General features: G+C 37.7%; 1 protein-coding gene across 3 annotated transcripts in view; it reads left to right on the top strand.

The window, feature by feature from the left end:
• LOC127455690 (CD276 antigen-like) overlaps nucleotides 1–17,727 on the top strand; it is a 160,507-nt gene that overhangs the window by 129,978 nt on the left and 12,802 nt on the right. The window contains exon 8 of one of the 3 annotated variants that reach the window (XM_051723746.1): nucleotides 6,519–6,895. The exons of 1 other annotated variant lie outside the window; for it this stretch is intronic. The gene's annotated coding sequence lies outside the window, so the exon portion shown is untranslated. Of the gene's footprint in view, nucleotides 1–355; nucleotides 1,115–6,518; nucleotides 6,896–17,727 lie in introns of those variants that run through there. One more of the 3 variants, XM_051723747.1, reaches the window with a different exon arrangement.

Below are 17,727 nucleotides of genomic sequence, written 5' to 3'. Positions count from 1 at the left end.
AACTAGTAATGGTTTAAAGGTGTATATAAATGGAGAAAAACCTTAAAGAAATGGTTACCAGTTACAGGACCTAAGATGTACATTTCCCCTTATACGTTCATATAAATTTGACCCTAAACTCTTCATGTTGATAAAGAAACTCCATGCACACATAACCGTCAAATGCCCTTTTACTATCTGATTGGTCTTCCCAGAGGTTGTTGTGCCTTCTGCTCCTTGTTGCTTAAGACAAGTGTTTTCGAGCAGTGAGGTCTGTGGCGATTGGCATTTTAATAAGGCGTCTTTATCTTTATTCCTTGAAGGACGTTGAAAAGTTCCTGAAGTCTTGACATTCTGCTTCCATTATATCCACTAGGTCAATTGTTGCCATGACGAATTCATTTCAGTGTCAAGTCATTAAAGTGGCCTGGTGGACTGCTACTCTGCCCTACCATGCTAAGCCTGATTACTTCTAATCACCAGCCCTTTGAATCATTAAAAAGCAAGACACAGGTGTGAACGTATAGGACGAGGTAGCAAGAAAAATCTATTTGAAAGTGAGGGCGAGAGAGGGTGACTGCTCATTGCTAAGGCGAGGAAATTAAACACCATATATCGTTTTCCTAGACACGTAGGAGGCAGACTGACACACTGACATCGAGTCGCACTATTTTTAACTGCCACTCTCACGTCTTAATTACAAAGTAAAGAATGAGCGAATTTGTCGCTTATGTGAGAAATTGGCATTGTGTTTTTAATCTGAGGCCATGCCAGTATGCCATCCAGATTGGTTTATGTTCTAACAACAAACATAATTTAAATCAAAAGGCAATTAAGTAGACGTGTCGATCACATCTAAAGTAACCAGGCTGGCTGAGATGAGGAATATTGCATGAATATAATCATCTTTATGGAGCTTTATCATCACTAGAAAGGGGAGACCAGGGCTGATTGCCACACTGGGAAGATATCACAAGGCATATATCTCAGTAACTATAAGGTATTGTGTCAAAAGTCCAATTACATGAGAGTGTGTTGTCTCTAGCAGTGGTTTTGTATGTCGGTTTGAAACCTAGTTTAAAAATCTTTCAACTTTTTGTCAGTTGTTTTTGTGAATTTAATCCCTCAAAATAAAATTCCAATATTATCATATGCTACCTTTTACTTTTTTGTTGTTTTGTGAATTGTTTAACTATTTGTAGGCTGGTAAATGGCAGGTTTCATTGTGACAACTTACCCCATATAGTATAGCAACATTCCCACAAAGGGTCATCGTGTGTTCAATTAACTGTTTTAACAGGTTTTAACAGATACTGCAATGAATGGACTCTTGACAATTGCCTTCAAATTCCAATCAATAAATTATAGAAAAGTTAGAAAATAAGTTACTAAGCAAACAAACAAAATAATAATAATAATAAATAAAATGAAAATAAAAATAAATATAGCTGCAAGCAGCAATAATTGGGGCCAAGCCCTGCTGTTATTCATTAAGCACAATGCAAAGAGCTCTAGTACAACAAATGCACAATGTTAAAACTAGTTGAAGCAATGTTTGAACCAGGGTTCACCCAGTCTTTTGAACTACAGTCCAGAGCTTTAAGCACTGTGCCACACAATTGACAAGTCTAAGCACTGCTAATAAGACATTTAAGTTGAGAGTACAAAATGATTGCTAAGAAAATGTTTTGTTACATCAAAGTGGTTTGATTTGAAGCAGGAATTATGCAGTGAAGTAAGGCCTACATTATAGTAAGCAAAAAATGAAGACTCAGGTCAACAGAAGTACAATTTTTAAAACCTCTCAAACTCACAGCCTTTTGAACTGTAGTCAAATGCTTTAAAGGGGTCATGAACTGAGAAATTTTGACATATAAGAGGTCATTGTACTATAAAAACATCCTGTAAGTTTCAGAACTCAAAAGTTTCTCGTTAGTCTAAAAACAACTTATATTGATGCCAATCTGCCAAAATGACTGGATGTGGAATGTGCCACTTTATTACATAATAGTGTGGCTAAACACCGCCTCCGCAGAAGAAGATCAACGCCTGCTTCTACATCACTGCCTGTTTAGCCCCGCCCACCGATTCACGCATGTAGTAGGTAAATAACGAGACAGGCAAACGCAGGTCTACGCAGAAACCAAACGATAAAGATGGCTCCGAAGACCACAAGACGCTGTGCATTGCCAAGTTGTGGTAAAACACAGTCTTTGCATTGCCTTTCTTCTGATCCCAACATTAGGAAAGAGTGGATGAACTTTATTTTTAATGAAGTTCCAGACCGCTTCAGTAAGAACTTGGTCCTTTGTTCACTTCGTTTTACCACGGATTTGTTTACAAACAAGGCACATTTCGACGCAGGATTTTCAGAAAGATTGAAACTAAAAGACGATGCTGTGCCGACTATATTGGATCCGACAGCAATGTCGCACCACAAAAGTGTGAGTAACTGTTTTTATTACGTGGTCACTATTTCTTTGTCTGTTATTACAGATCGTTTGATATGTACTGAGTATTTATTAATTTTTAACCTAAATCACAGCAGCGTCCATCTATGAATGATGTAGGCTGTCAAACATACATGCAGAAGTTTACATCGGTGGGCACACAGCTGTCCTTTGGAAGAAGTTTTTTACTTTAATGAAAATGATGGACGATGAATATAAGAATGACAGCTTGACAAACGATGGTACATTCATTTATACTTCGTTTACATGAAGCAGCGTGAATTATCCTTTGTCAGCTATAACTGAATTAACGCCTAGTATCTAAACTTTATATGCAACAACCAATGAAATATAAAACGTGTAATATGCATAAATGTTAACAACATAACGACACAAACAGCTTTCTGTAGCGTCTTTGGCTAAACTCTAATATAATATAATAGGCTAACTACCTCACAAATACATAAAGTATAAATATAAATAAAGATGATTATTTACCATGCTGTCGCAGGCTGCAGTATCCTTGCCATTTGAGGTGCAGGTTCATTGTCTTCTGATTCGGGATCAGACTCTGGCTCAAACATGTATGGCTGAATTTCACTGGCAGCCATTTCTCAACATCGGAAGTTTTCAAAACAATTCCACACGTATACAATGAAACAATAAAAATTACAAATTTTTAAATATGCAAAACTGTTAGCCAATCATACCACTGGGCGTTTACTTCCGAGTCTACAATCCACCACGCCTATTCAAACGGTGTGTTACGATCAGGGGGGTCAAAACAGGACAGAAAATAGCCTATTACTTCTAAATTATGATGTTTTTTTTTTTTATGTAAAAATCTTGATAACATTATAAGTGGACCTCAGAGAAGAGTACAAAATAAAAAAAAGGCAGTTCATGACCCCTTTAACCACTGGGCCATTCAGTTGACACTCCTCACCAATGCTAAGAGACATGACAAGTTTGAAGTGAGCACACAAAAGCATTGGTTAACATGCTAACCGATTAGTGTGCTAAGCTAATGTTGCCTACGGATAGCATTGTGAACAAATAGCCTTAAAATAAAGAATAACCTACAGTTTGCATGCTAACTGATTAGCATTGCTAAGCTCTCATAGAATGTAGCATGATAACCATGCTAAACAGACCTTTTTCCTTTGAATTACAGTCTCCAAACTGCTCAGGTATGCTCAGGACATGATTTTTCTCCACTTACTGATACATCATAATATAATATAATATAATATACCCAGCTGCAAGAGCAGAATTCTGCAGGAAACATTGAGGTAATGTCCAGTATGCCCAAGGCAACCTCCACTCCTATGTTTCAAACTCTGTGTTTGTTTGCACTGGGCTATTTTTAGAAATTGCATCATCAACTAGGATAAAAGGCCTGAGGAGGACCTTAGTCTTATAACATCATCCTTCTCTGCTTTTCTTCTGAGAGCTGTGGATCTATTTCATACAAATTAGATGTTCTTTGCCCATGGAGGCATGAGGACGTGCTGATATCTATTCTAATATTATTGATTTTGCCAATGAAAAACCTCATTGCTTCTGCTCTCAGAGAGTAGTTCAGTGGGAACTTGAGTTGTGGGGTTAGATATATAAAGTGTGGGTGTTGTTGATGTTCTTGTTAATAATGTTAGGAAGAAGATCTGTTTAGCTGTGCTTAGTTCTGTAATCTGATGTATTTCCGAGTGAAACAGGATATTCAATGTGGGAAAAAAGTAAGGTGGGACTTGATTTTTTCCATTGGGCATTCATGGACATTATGAAAAGTGGGTATCCCATACCAGAAAGGAGTCAGGTGGTTGAAAGGGAGGAGTTGCAATACACTGCACAGGTGAATCAAACACAATAAGATGATAAACATGCATTAAAAAAGTAAATAGGATTCATTTTGATTTCATGTTTACTTTAAAGGGCTAGCCATACAGTTTCTGCATTCGGCCCCAAAGCAGTGTCACATTAACGTATAATTGGCAGCAGATTATATAGACTTGATATATGGCTTGTGTTGGCCCTAGTCTTTCTTTCACTTATCACAACAGAAATAAAGGAATGTACAAACTGTATTCCAAAACCATTGTTCTGTTTTGCAGGTGCATTAGTTCATGTCCACATTCTTTAGGCAAGAAAAACACTCTTCAGAACCCAGTGTAACCAGAAAAATACCCACTCAATCAGCCTGAATTTTCACAGGTATGGAGGAGGATGTGTTAAACCTGTGCCAAAATCCCTAATTTGTTAACAGTTAGTGCACAGCCCCATATGACATATTTGGAGCCAACCATTTTCATTTGTCTAGTCAACCTTTTACTTTTTCAATGGCCCATTACCAATTTTTCTGTACAATAGTCTCATTCCCTAAAAAAACTCCTAAATTCCCATTTACTCCAAACTAAACCATCAGGAAGAATTGACTTCCCACCTACCCACACTCCAAAAGCATTACGTCACTTTTATTTCAATTTTCCTTGGCAGAAGATAAAACCCTAAAATATGTTTGTCCACTGATCAATACTACTATTTGGTAATTGCACATTGTTGGTATACACAAACCATGTGTGTTAGTTTGTATTTGTTGCAAAAGTAATTCTGTGTCCAAAAGGAATATCATGCCAGACAAAGAACATCCCAAACACTCGTACAAACCTTAAATGTACTGCCTATGCCACTGTATACTTTAAGCACACTCTCAGCATCACTGTAAAGAACCATGGTCATATACTGTATATAAAATCTTGACAAAAGCTTAAAGCTGCTTGTTTCAGCAAGAATTAAGAATTAATCACTACTAAATGGAGGAACGTTTTATAAAGTGACAATTTTTTGGATGGTGAAACTGCAAACTCCAACCAAAATAGCTAGCTTCAATAACAATGCATTAAACTGATTTCACAGCTCCAAAATTAAAGGTGAAGTGTGCAATTTTGGTAATGTTGAAATACTTCCTCCTGTCCCTGCTTAAATTGCAGAGACAACTATGGGCGAATTCCAATCGAAAGTGGCCGTCCCTATGCCCTACTCATTACGAAGGACAGTGCTGTTGATGTGAGCACTCTGAAGTGAGCATGGCATTACAGTTTGAATGTACCCTTACTTAAAGTCTTGTGAAAGGGCCCTTTGTGAAAAAATTAACTTTCTTACTTTTGCTTGGAATGACCCTTTAAGTGGCATTCCCTTCCCGAAGTGCCCATCAAGGGCGCAAAATTACACTTTGGAAAACTCTCTGAATGTAAGCCATTCTTATCTTGATTCCCCCCAAAAGTTTAAACAAGCCCTACACTGCTATATTGGCTCAACCAATGGCATGCGTTTAAAGCGGGACAATCAGTTTTTTTTTTTTCTGAACAATGACAGATGGGGGAGTGTTCGAAATCATGTTTTCATTATTTTTGCCATTGGTGATGCTAGTGGTGTAGAAATTACACACTGTTCACCTTTAAAGAAAAATTAAAAGGTAGTAAAAAACAACAACAACAACAAAACAAAAACAAAAAACAAAAAAAACAGCATACTCATCTCTGGCAGAGTGGCCACAACACTTGCAATGCTCCACCCACTTGCTCCCAGCATGCACTCCAACAGTGAAAGTGTGTGAGAGAGAGATCTTTATTGCCAAGCACTGGGAGTCTAAGAAATACATCAAAGTCAAATATTTAAAAAAAAAAAAACAACAACCAGCTCCCTCTAGCAGTTGAGAAAACAGATGATGATTGGAAGAAGGAAGATAGAGAGGATGAGGAGGAAAAAGAGAGCTGTAATTGCAGTACCACACAAAGTGTTTTTTAGACCCTTTACTGAAATAGCCTTGCAATTTTCAAGACAAGTAATGCATTGGCCTAAGCATTTCCTCAAGCCCTCTTTTTTAATCTAAAGTCATTTACACTCATGCTGATAGCCACAAGTTTTATATTTATGGCTTTGATGGGCATAGACTTAAACTCCACTAAAAGTTTTTTACTCAGTTTGCATCCTGACCTTCAGTGAGTTTTCCAGAATAGACACATTTAAAAGGATAGTTCACCCAAGAACAAAACATGATCTTATTATTTACTCACCCTCATGTCATTTCAGACTTGAATGGAAAATAAGAGGAGACATTTTGAAGAATGTTTGATGATGCCCTTTCCCATGCAGTGAAAATGAATGGTGACTGAGGTTGTTTTCCCTAACATTCTGCCTAACATCTTTTGTGTTCCACGGAAGAAAGAAAGCCATACAGGTTTGGCATGACATGAGAGTGAATGACAGATGTTCATTTTGGGGAACTTTAACTTAAAGCTCCTCAGCTCAGTCACAAATGGTCATTTGTTCTTAGAATTGCATGACTGCATTATGTATTGACTGTTTAATTTAATGCAGCATGCAGCATATCTTATTTAATAAAAGTCAGTGCATGTAATTATACTGATGTTTTTGCACTATAAACCTCTGAGCTATTCAAATATTGATATTTTAAATTGATTAATGCTGTCCTACTGCAATATATTTTATTCTGGATGTAGAGTAATATATGTATACACACACACGCACATTCATTTCCTCGTGTACTTTCACTGCAGTTTTGTAAAATTCATGCATTTTTTTTTTCTGTATTATAAGGTCATGTTATTCTAATAGCTGCAATACTCAAGTAAAAGCAAGAGTAAATGATTTTAATTAATGTCTGTTTGTCATATGCTCTGGATTCTCTTAGGTGTATTCCCTGAGTCTCGAAACATTGGTTGTGTCCAAAACCGAAAGGAGCTGCCTTGTTGCTCAGACAGTCAATGATTTGACAGACATCATTTCTATTTGGGCACTTTTTTTGGAAACTTAGACTGCCTTTTCCTTCAACTGCCTTCCAAGGGAACATTACATCACATCTAATGATCTAAAACAGTGTTTCTCAAACTTTTCAGGCCAAGTATCACCTTTGATCAAATCAGAACATCCATGCCAAACCATGGATGTTCAGCCATTATGAAATCTCTAGGCATTATGACTTAATCTAGGCCATTTTTGTATCCATTTTAAGACAATGGTGCATACCTATTCTTCAGAATAATCATACACAACTATTATTATTATTATTATTATTCAGAAATGAATGAGAGCATTAAAATACATGCATGCTTGTGTGTCTTAAAAAATATAGACACCAAAAAACCTTAGTAGTATTCTTTTCACTTTGTATTCTTTCTTCCTGTGCGGAAAAAGATGTCTATTTAGCGTCTATTTGCACTAAGTAGCGATAGTTGCTATTTGCTTCCCTAATGAAATACTAACATACAGCATAGGGGCATCACTGCAGCATGTTTATTGTGTTTATTTAGAGTCCCCCAGACACCCTACACCAACCCCTGCCCCTAAACCAAACCCTGACCCTAACCTTCCCTTACACAAATTAACCATGGTTTTACTACAGTAACCATAGTATCACTGTATTATTTTGTATTAAAATCATAGTAACCAAAAATTTAAAAATGGCTACAATATTAACACCATATAACTGTAGTTACACCATGGTGAATTGCATTAAAACTATGGCTTCTGCCAAATAACATGGTTACTAGAAAATTACTATAGTAAAACCATTGTTAATTTAACCCAGTTCAAACCTTTCTCTCAACTCCCCTGTGAACAAATCACTGTGAGGAAATCAACCTTTATATTAATTTTTATTTATTATTATACATAGTATTAAAGGAAATATTAAGAGTGGAGACAAGAAACAGGATGGGAAAAAGTGGTCAAAAGGCGAATTAGAACCCAGGTCTTCCGTACTAAAAAAAGGACATTCACATGCCACTGAAGCATCACTGTTTGTCTTCAATTACTGTTTTTCCACCAGACTATTAGAGTGAAAATAGCTGCTCTGTGTGTCATGTGCTATTTACACCTTGTGCAAATAGTCACTTCGGGAAAGTAATTGTTATCCCAGTGGTTCAAGACTCTGTATGAAATTTAATAGCTGTCATAGTGATTCCTTTCTACAGATAGAGCTGATAGGGGCAATTAGTGGCACATAATGGCTCACCCACACATACCTTAAGTACTGCACTAAAATATTGATTTAATTCCCATCCTATATATAGTATTTCCCTTATCCATTTGCTGTCACTTTAAATATATCTCTCATCCTTGCAGACTGTCCATAGGGCCACACATGTAGAAACGTTGAGAGCCGAGGCAGGGATGGTCGCAGTGAAAGAGAAAGCATTTCTATGAGTGCATTCTATCAGTGGTATGACATACTGGAAGAGAATGAACAGAGACGTGAGTTGTGTAATAAGGAAGTAGGGCCGGTCAGGGACAATATGAGACCTATACGATGCCTAATCTAATGAATTCTTAATGTAAACTGAAACCAATTGGGGGTCAGCTAGGACTTTAAGAGCAATGCTTGCAATGCCCTTGTGCTTGCACTGAAAAAAAGGCAATTCAAAGTTTGTGTGATTGATATATTGCTTATAGCTGCATGGGGCAAACAAAATATTAGAAGGAACCCAAGACACTGAATCATCAGTTCATGATTTACCAATCAGAGTTGCTTGCTGTTGACCCAAAGCCTGTTCCCCTTAGGTAACACAGTTAACTATAGCCGCTTTTACACAATCGGGCTGAATGGTTCTCATCATGGAACCGTTTCTTTACATAACAATCCAGCTTGTTTGTACAATTACGGTTTCTTTTTCCACTTTGGTGCTGCGAAATCAGGATTAGAATGGATTGAGCAAGTGACCAATTGTGAGTTACCTCATCACTAAATCTGTGAATGGATAGCCAACCGTGCTGAAAAATCCTGGTTGGGAACAGTATGTAATCGTACCGTATCAAACCATGCTCACGTGAAAATGCTACTTGAACCATTTCTCACCATGCACTGAACCGTTTGGCCCGATGGGGGAGAGAGCATTTTGTGTGTCAAGCTAAATAACAAGAGTTTGAATGGCTTAAAGACAACATGAAATTAAAATTTACCCTATTTACTTTCTTAAAGGGATAGTTCACCTAAAAATGAAAATTCTCTCATCATTTACTCACCCTCATGCCATCCCAGATGTGTATGACTAATATTTTTTAGAAAAATATTTCAGCTCTGTAGGTCCATACCATTCAAGTGAATGGTGGCCAGAACTTTTAAGGTCCAAAAAGCATATAAAGGCTGTCACGGTCCTGTCAGTCTGGGTTTTTGTCTGACAGGACCATATCATTATCGTCCCATGTCTGTCTTGTGTTTCGTTGTCTGTCTTTGTGTGAGCGCGCGGTTTCAGTTGTATTCCCTACCATGCGCTCTTCGGTCCATCTTGTTTCATGTCGGGAGCATGGTGTCTGGATCCTGACTTCCTGTCTGGTTCAGTTTCGGTCTGTGTTGGGATCCGGACACTCGTGCTCCATGTCTGTCTGTTATTGACGTGGGTGCATCGCGCTTATGTCATCTTGGCAGCATGCACTCGCATCAGTAGTCTGTCTGTCTCTCGCGAATATTGGTGCGCCTCGTGTAGTGCTCACGTTGCGCGCCCGGGTCGCGAGCTATCTTCATGTTGTGATGAGGTTTCGTCACTTCGATCTAAGGTGTCGGGTGTGTGTGTGTGGCCAAACTCTCGCACAGGTGTCCTGTCTTGTTTTAGTCGCCTGTTGCGTGCATCGAGTGGCGTTTGCCTCGCGATGTACGCTCAGGTCTCGTTTTAGTGTGAGAATGCGTGGCATCGCTTTGTTTGCTGTTGCTACGCATTGTCTCGTCGTGTTTGTTGGTTGGAATGGGCGTATATTGCCTCATTGTCTTGGCGATGTGCGCTCATGCCATTCGGGTGTTTTGTTGTCTTGTGAGAGCACGTGGCTTTATTTTGTTTCTGTATCACCACGTGTCTCTCTGTCTTACGTCATACCCCACCTCCTTGTTTGCCCATTATTAGTTTATTAGTCACCTGCCCTGTCTTGTTAATCTGTTGATTTCTCTCCCTATCTTAGTCTCCTCATGTTTGCTGTCCAATGCCAGTTCGTCTTGTTTCCAGTCTTGTGTGTCTTGTGTGTATTCCAGTCGGTCCTGTTGGTTGGTCTTGTTCCAGCCGGTCCAGTTGGTCCTGTGTGTTTGCCCCGTTTTCCAGCCCAGCCCGTTTCCATTACCCTCTGCCCCAGCCTGGACAAATTTTTCCCCTATGGGGTAGTTTTATGTTTGTTTTCCCCCTTGTGGGAGTTTTGGTTGAGCTTTTTTCCCTTTATTTTGTATTTAATAAATCTCTGCTTTTTGAACTCTGCGATTGGGATCCTGTCTCTGTAACTGTAGCAAAGGCAGCATGAAAGTAATCCAAATTACTCCAGTGGTTAAATCCATATTAGAGCCTGACCGATATGGGATTTTTGAGACCGATACAAATTTTAGAGAGGAAAAATTCACCGATTACCGATATGGTGGCCGATATAGTTAATTTTTGAGCTGGAATGAAAACAGACTTTTTCTATGTGGATTTTTCACCGATTTTGCACCGATATGACTATGCAAAGGTACTCAGAAGGCAGCTTTCTTAAACAAATATTTTAATCAAAGAATATTTGACATTATTATTATACATTGTCAACAAATTCTAGAAATGAACACTGAGAAAATAAAGAATAAATAAAAATACAATAAATAGCTAAATAAACATCAGTACTGTTTAGTATGTCAAATGCTGACCATTAAAATAAAGAATAAATAAAAATAAAATAAATAGCTAAATAAACATCAGTACTGTTTAGTATCAGTCAAATGCTGACCATTTAAATAAAGAATAAATAAAAATAAAATAAATAGCTAAATAAACATCAGTATTACTGTTTAGTATCAGTCAAATGCTGACTATATTAATACTGCCGAGTCAAGATAAACAGCAGCAGCAGTGTTACACCGTATTCTGCTATGCAAGTTCAGGGTAAACAATGGTGGAAAATCAGACTTTTAAATTTTACGTTTTGTAAATGCAACGACTGGAATTGTTCGGTTGAAGGGGGTACCAAACCGTGAATCCTGAACAAAAACAGTTTGGTGAATACATGTTTACACATTAACTTACACTCAGCTGACAACAATGAAAGTAGCTACGTAATTAGCTAGTTAGCTATAAGCTCGTTGTCATGGAGAGTAAAAGATGGACATTGTTTTTTTTTACTTTCCAGCATTGTATCTCACCAACAATGTAATAACATAGTGTGAAATGAACACTCAACAGACACAATCCACCATCGCACCATTGTCTGCTGAGCTGCAAAAAGATGCTCTGATGTTTACCTTTCAATCTGCTACATTACAGACTGCACTGACAAACTATTGCTGGCTAACATAGCAAACAATAGCAAAGATAAACATGAGTGACATGGTTGTCAGGGACAGGGTTAATGTTATATTAGTAATACTGAAAAGGGAAAATGATGGGGTCATTGTTTATTAACTTTCCAGTATGTATATCACAAACTAGTTAGCAACTTAACATGAAGACACACAGCTTAACTCTGCCCTGTCTGCAGAGCCACGTCAGCTCAGAGTCAGCTCTGTAAACAATAGAGTCGGAGCACGCTCTGCTGGACAAACTACGCTATGACACCAATTCTAAAGCATTGTTTTCTGCATTATATGTTCTGAATTTTTTTTTTATATCGGCGTATATAGGTAAACATATATACGCCGATACGATAATATCGGCCGACCGATATATTGGTTGGGCACTACTGTTTACATGTATCTTTTCAAAGATGTTGATCGATCTGGTTCACAAAACCCACCTGAATAATTCGTTCATGAATCGGACTGAGCCGCTTCTCGATTTCAACTCACTAACTCAATGATCCAGTCTCAGTGGTTACATCTTACCTTAGTGAAAAATTATATGTGAAACATTACTTACATTTTGGTCTGTACCTCACACAGTTGCTATCGTATGTCTTCAGGAGACTTGAATTATATTGCACAAGTCATATAGACCACTACTATGATACTTATGGTGCTGCTTTTTTTTATTTTATTTTTTTTATTTTGGAGTCCCCATTAAAGTTCATTAGCAATATGAAAGGAAAAAACATGGCCAAAATGTTCTTCAAGAATTAAGCTTTTGATTTCAACAGAAGAGAGAAAGTCAAACGGTTAATGACTGAATATGAATTCAGGGTTAAATTATTCCTTTAAACATACTTAACCACTTGCTCATTATTCTTTGCACTAAAGGTTCAAATAGAAGAAGAGTAGATGCCTCCATTTTTGTGGAGAGGGATTCATGCTGATAGACAGTTTAATTTGTGCCGAGTGCAGAGCCTATAGGAGAGTGTTGAGTGCAGAAAAACACTGGTGTGACACTCTCATTGTAATGTAGCTCTGCAAATCTAAAGCAGCATTCATTCTCTACTTCATTTACATTGAAATGGGAATGCCATATTTTATTCCTGTTCCCGGTAAACTTATATTTATTTATATATATACAGTATAGTGAACAAGCTCCCTCTGTTCTACTGACTCCAATATAAATGATAGCAGTGATGATAATAAAATACAAAAAGGGATGGGAACAGTTGGGGGGAATGATCAGGGAGCTACACACACATTCCATATTTTGAAGATTAGCCAGTCATAGTATAATATGTCACAGTGCATGTTGACGGGTCTGTAAATGTACTCCAACACCTCTGCACAATTAACTTGCTGAAGCATCACTTTCCAACACGCTTTCCCTCTAGAGTGGCAAAATTGGACAAGGGCATTGAAATCAGCAAAAGTAATGTATTGCTGGTGAAAATAAGATGCCATTCTAAGGAATCAGTTTTCTTGTCACTAAAAAGTAGCATTCTGGAGGAGAAAGCAAAGTATATAAATTAGTGCATTGCATAATGCATCATACCAGGAAGAAGATATCAATACAGGAATTACACTCACTTCGAATGCGACAATTTCTAAAGCCGTTTTCCACTCCAACATTTTTTAATGAAATCCCTGCATGTAGGCAGAGACAAATCATATAGATCAATGAAATTGCTTACAGTAACATAACTTTCTTCCATCTTGCCTAAATTCAAAAAAGTATCTCACAGGAGGCAAATCACGTGTGCTCCAAAGTCTTCACACCTATTGATAGTCACTGCATCTCATCATTGCTCATTTGCATAAAGTAAAAATTTTCTCAGTTTTGTTGCTTAGATGGACATGCCCACAATGGATGTTGTCGCTCATATTGCTGCAAAGATAGATATCACTATCTCTTGGTACAAATACGCATACATCCCTGCTACACATTATGCATGAAATATGCATCAAATGAGTAGAATGTCCGAATCCTAAGTATTAAAAATGCAATAGGTGAACAATACCCAGATGATGGACTGCATCTGCTGAGATTCTTCAGTGTACAAAGTGAAGAGGACACCTTACTATCCCATAAAGCCACATGAGCTGAGGAGCCATCAGATTTAATCAAAAAGGTGGAGAACTGTGAGCCACATGGCTCTTTTCAAGTGTACAGTAAGTGATATAGGTAACAAGCAAGTTGTTTATCGTGGTTAAATGGCTCTAGTTTAACAAAACCACATAATATTGTTTTCATGATTGTTGTTAGCAGGGGTTTTCAAACTTTTTTGATGCCAAGGACTTCCAAATATGATGATACCCTCCGCTGTGCATTGTGGCCGCATTACCACCTCAGGGTGTGCATTATTTTACAATAATTCAGCGGTCCGTCATCAGTTATTCCTTACTTAACCTCATGATTTATGAGCATAATGAAACAGTAATATTATATTTGGTAAATGTGTTAAATGCGTTTAACATGTCTACTCAATGCCGTTTCAAATTTGACAGCCCTAAAAAAATATATTATGTAAATCTTTTTTTTTTTCTTTTCTTCTCAAATTTTTCACAGACACCCTAGGACCCTCTTGCAGCCCCCTTGGGGTGCCAGGACTCCAGTTTAAAAACCTCTGGTTTTTAGTACATCATAAAACACAGCTCAAAGACAATTTCTTTAAACTACACATCTGCACACTTACAGAACAGTTAAGTTCTTCATTGAATTCAGAATATAACGGTTCATGAATTTGGATACAGCCCAACTCTCACTAATAATTAGTTGCATGAATGCCCCCTTAACCAAGATAGCTCTCAGGCTAGGACAGCTCGCATCTGACTGTGCTAATCAAAACATACATCACTCGAAGAAAAGATGGGACCAAAAAATATTACCCAAGAAATCATTCCCTCTGTTTTCTATGATTTTGTATGATTTCCCTCCCCCAACTCTCCTTCCAGGCCCCGTGGTGTTAATTATACCGGGTCTCTCTCCCTTCAAGCAAGTCGAGCAGTGGAAGTGCATTAATCTTGTTTCTCTGCTCCAGTACAAAGCCGTGTTTGAAGAGTCTCCTTTGGTAAGCCCCAAAGGCAGGGTGATTCAGATGAGAATGAGGGGGGAAAGAGGGATAGATAGGCAGAGAGGAGAAGAGAAGAGAAGAGTGAAAAACAGAAGAGGGTAGACAGGAGAGTGTCACATCTCTGTTTTCTCAAAGAACCTGAGCATCTTGCAAAGCATGCAAATGAGTGCCGCCCATCCCCTGCTTCTGTAGCTGTGCATGCTCTCTAATGAATTTTACAGGACAAAGCTCTGCTGACTGCAATAGCCATTAGCACTTAGCTGTGTTTATGTCAGATTTGGCTGACTGGGGTCTCGCAGGACTTTTAAAGGTCAGCGTGTGTTGCGTGTCTCGCATGGCCGTACAGATCAGAAAAGAAAACTCCAGCTTAGAATTCTAATCAGATTTATTTTAGATTAAAACTGGCTTGACAGCACTAAAATTCTCATCATATCTCACAAAGTATTCCTGGATGTCAACTAACAATATCCTGTCTGCACCTATCATTACCATATTAAGAGAGTTAGCTATTGAATCCCAATGGTTTATTTAATCGGGAGAAACCCATTGACTTCTATTGTTCTTTGATAATGTTAATTATAATTAGTAGCCCTAACCTTAAACCTACCCCTTACTTCTTGTGAATCTGTTACAAAGAGGCTGTTATTGAAGGATAGCACTGATAAAGCAATATAGCACCATACAGCAGACCCGCTGCATGTTCGAGTCTCGTTTTCCAAGGAGGGTGTTTACACTGAAGGTACAGCAGCAAAAAATGGCCTGTTCTAAGGGTCTGTGAGGGGGTGGAAAATGTTCATGAAAAACTAAAGGATTACTATTTTTTGATGCAAAAGCCTTGTCTAACATTATGGCTGACCTCTGGGGTGGAAAAATAAAATCATGGCCCCTTTAACAAAACATGATTTAAATAGAACTCAAGTGTACTAAGCACTCTTTCTTGAAGATCTGGTCAATCATTTGGGCAAGGTTAGTGTTAGTTCAGTGTAATAGGCACTGAGGCCTTCACTTCACCGCCCTAACAGGCCTGAGGATCTGTGCTGGATAAAAGGCACAATCAGATTTTACTGCAGCTTATTTAGCTATTAGAAAGCAACACAGATTCCCTGTGGAATGATGGGGGGAAAATTGACTGCTTCTTATACTCGTTTATTTGAAGTAGACACACTTCTAAGATGCATCAAAGAGTATATGATTCACTTAGTCATAGATACTTTCATGCACTATCAGTCAGCTTGTCAGCAGAAAAAAAACCGACAGGATTGAGCACAATTCATGCATGCTACTACAGAGAAATTTGCTCTCTCTGAAAAGTGCCAATAATCAGTTTGCCTATGTTAAACTTTAAAATGAACTGTCCCATTAGACAACACCTTTGTGGTTATACAGTATGTTCTCATTGTTCACAATACTTGCAATATTGTGAGCACACGTCTTTCATTAGTTTGCTATATATTAGCAGTAAACAGTCGGGACTCAATTTAGTCAGCTTATATTAAAGGTGAAGTGTGTAATTTCTGTGTCACTAACAGCACAAAAGAGAATTGCAAAAATAATGACAAAGTTTTTAAACAAGTTTCAAACACTCCACCATCTGCCACTGGTCAGACCAAGATAGTCACACCCCAAACTACCACCATTCGTTGAGTCAGTGTTTCTATGTCAGGCTAGTCGTGATGCTCAAACACTTTAAACTTTTTGAAAGATTCAAACAACAACAAGCTAACTTATTTCTAATATTTATACTAAGTTGGGATAGGAGAAAGCATTTTAACAAAATACAAAGGCCAACTTTAAACATGATTATTCTTGATTATGTATTATATATATATATATATATATATATATATATATATATATATATATATATATATATATATATATATATATACATTATTCAATTGCAATTAATCGCATAACTTTTTGTAGTTAATGGTGATAAATCACATATTTTGAAAGTACTGAAAATTGACACTTCTTTTCCTGTCAAAATGCATTTAAATCATTTTTAGGAAAGAAAACAAAACAATATGTAACAATACGTTAATCGCGATAAAGAAAATAAACACACTAAACTTTTTTAATTAATCTCATGCCTAAATACGTTAATTTTGTCAGCTCTAAATATTATCATATAAATTGTGACAATACATGGAATATTTGTACTTTTAATTGTTTTTTCACACCACTGGACCTTTTTTAACTGAACTATGGAAGGCAAAAATCTTATAAAAATGGTGAGCAACTAAAAAGAAATGGTGGCCAGTCACAGGACTGAAGACATACACTTTCCCTTATATGTTCATATAAGTTTAAACATAAATTTTGAAGTTGATAAAGAAATCTAGGGACTCAAAAATATGTGCCAAAAAGTGAACAAGGTACTACTAGTTTTTTTTTTTTTTTTTTTTTTGGACATGGTACCATGGTAATACCGCATTTTCATGTTTGATAGTACAATGGCATTCTTTGAAGTACAATAAAGTACTATTTGATGGAGTGCCATATTACAGTATAGCCTTTGGTATTACCATCTAATGACCCTGCATCAGTGTGGAGTGGCATGAAACAACTCACAAATTACAGGGCTCCTACCCCCAACCCTCTAAGGAACCAACAACTGGCTGACGACCTGAATGTGTTCTACTGTAGATTTGAAAGGCCCAATCTCACACCCCACACCCACTCTGACCTTCACTTCACACAAACACCAACACCTACTGCAACCCCCCTCCTCCCCCCTCCTGCTACTCAACCTGCACTTAAGATCTGTGAAGATGATGTGAGTCGCGTCTTTCGGAAACAAAAGACGAGGAAGGCTTCAGGCCCAGATGGCGTCTCACCAGTGTGTCTTCGATCCTGTGCTAACCAGCTGGCCCCCATCTTCACACAGATCTTCAATAGATCACTGGAGCAGTGT

The sequence above is a fragment of the Myxocyprinus asiaticus genome, chromosome 18, assembly GCF_019703515.2.
Source record: "Myxocyprinus asiaticus isolate MX2 ecotype Aquarium Trade chromosome 18, UBuf_Myxa_2, whole genome shotgun sequence".
Taxonomy (NCBI): domain Eukaryota; kingdom Metazoa; phylum Chordata; class Actinopteri; order Cypriniformes; family Catostomidae; genus Myxocyprinus; species Myxocyprinus asiaticus.
This window is presented reverse-complemented; position numbering and strand designations above follow the sequence as displayed.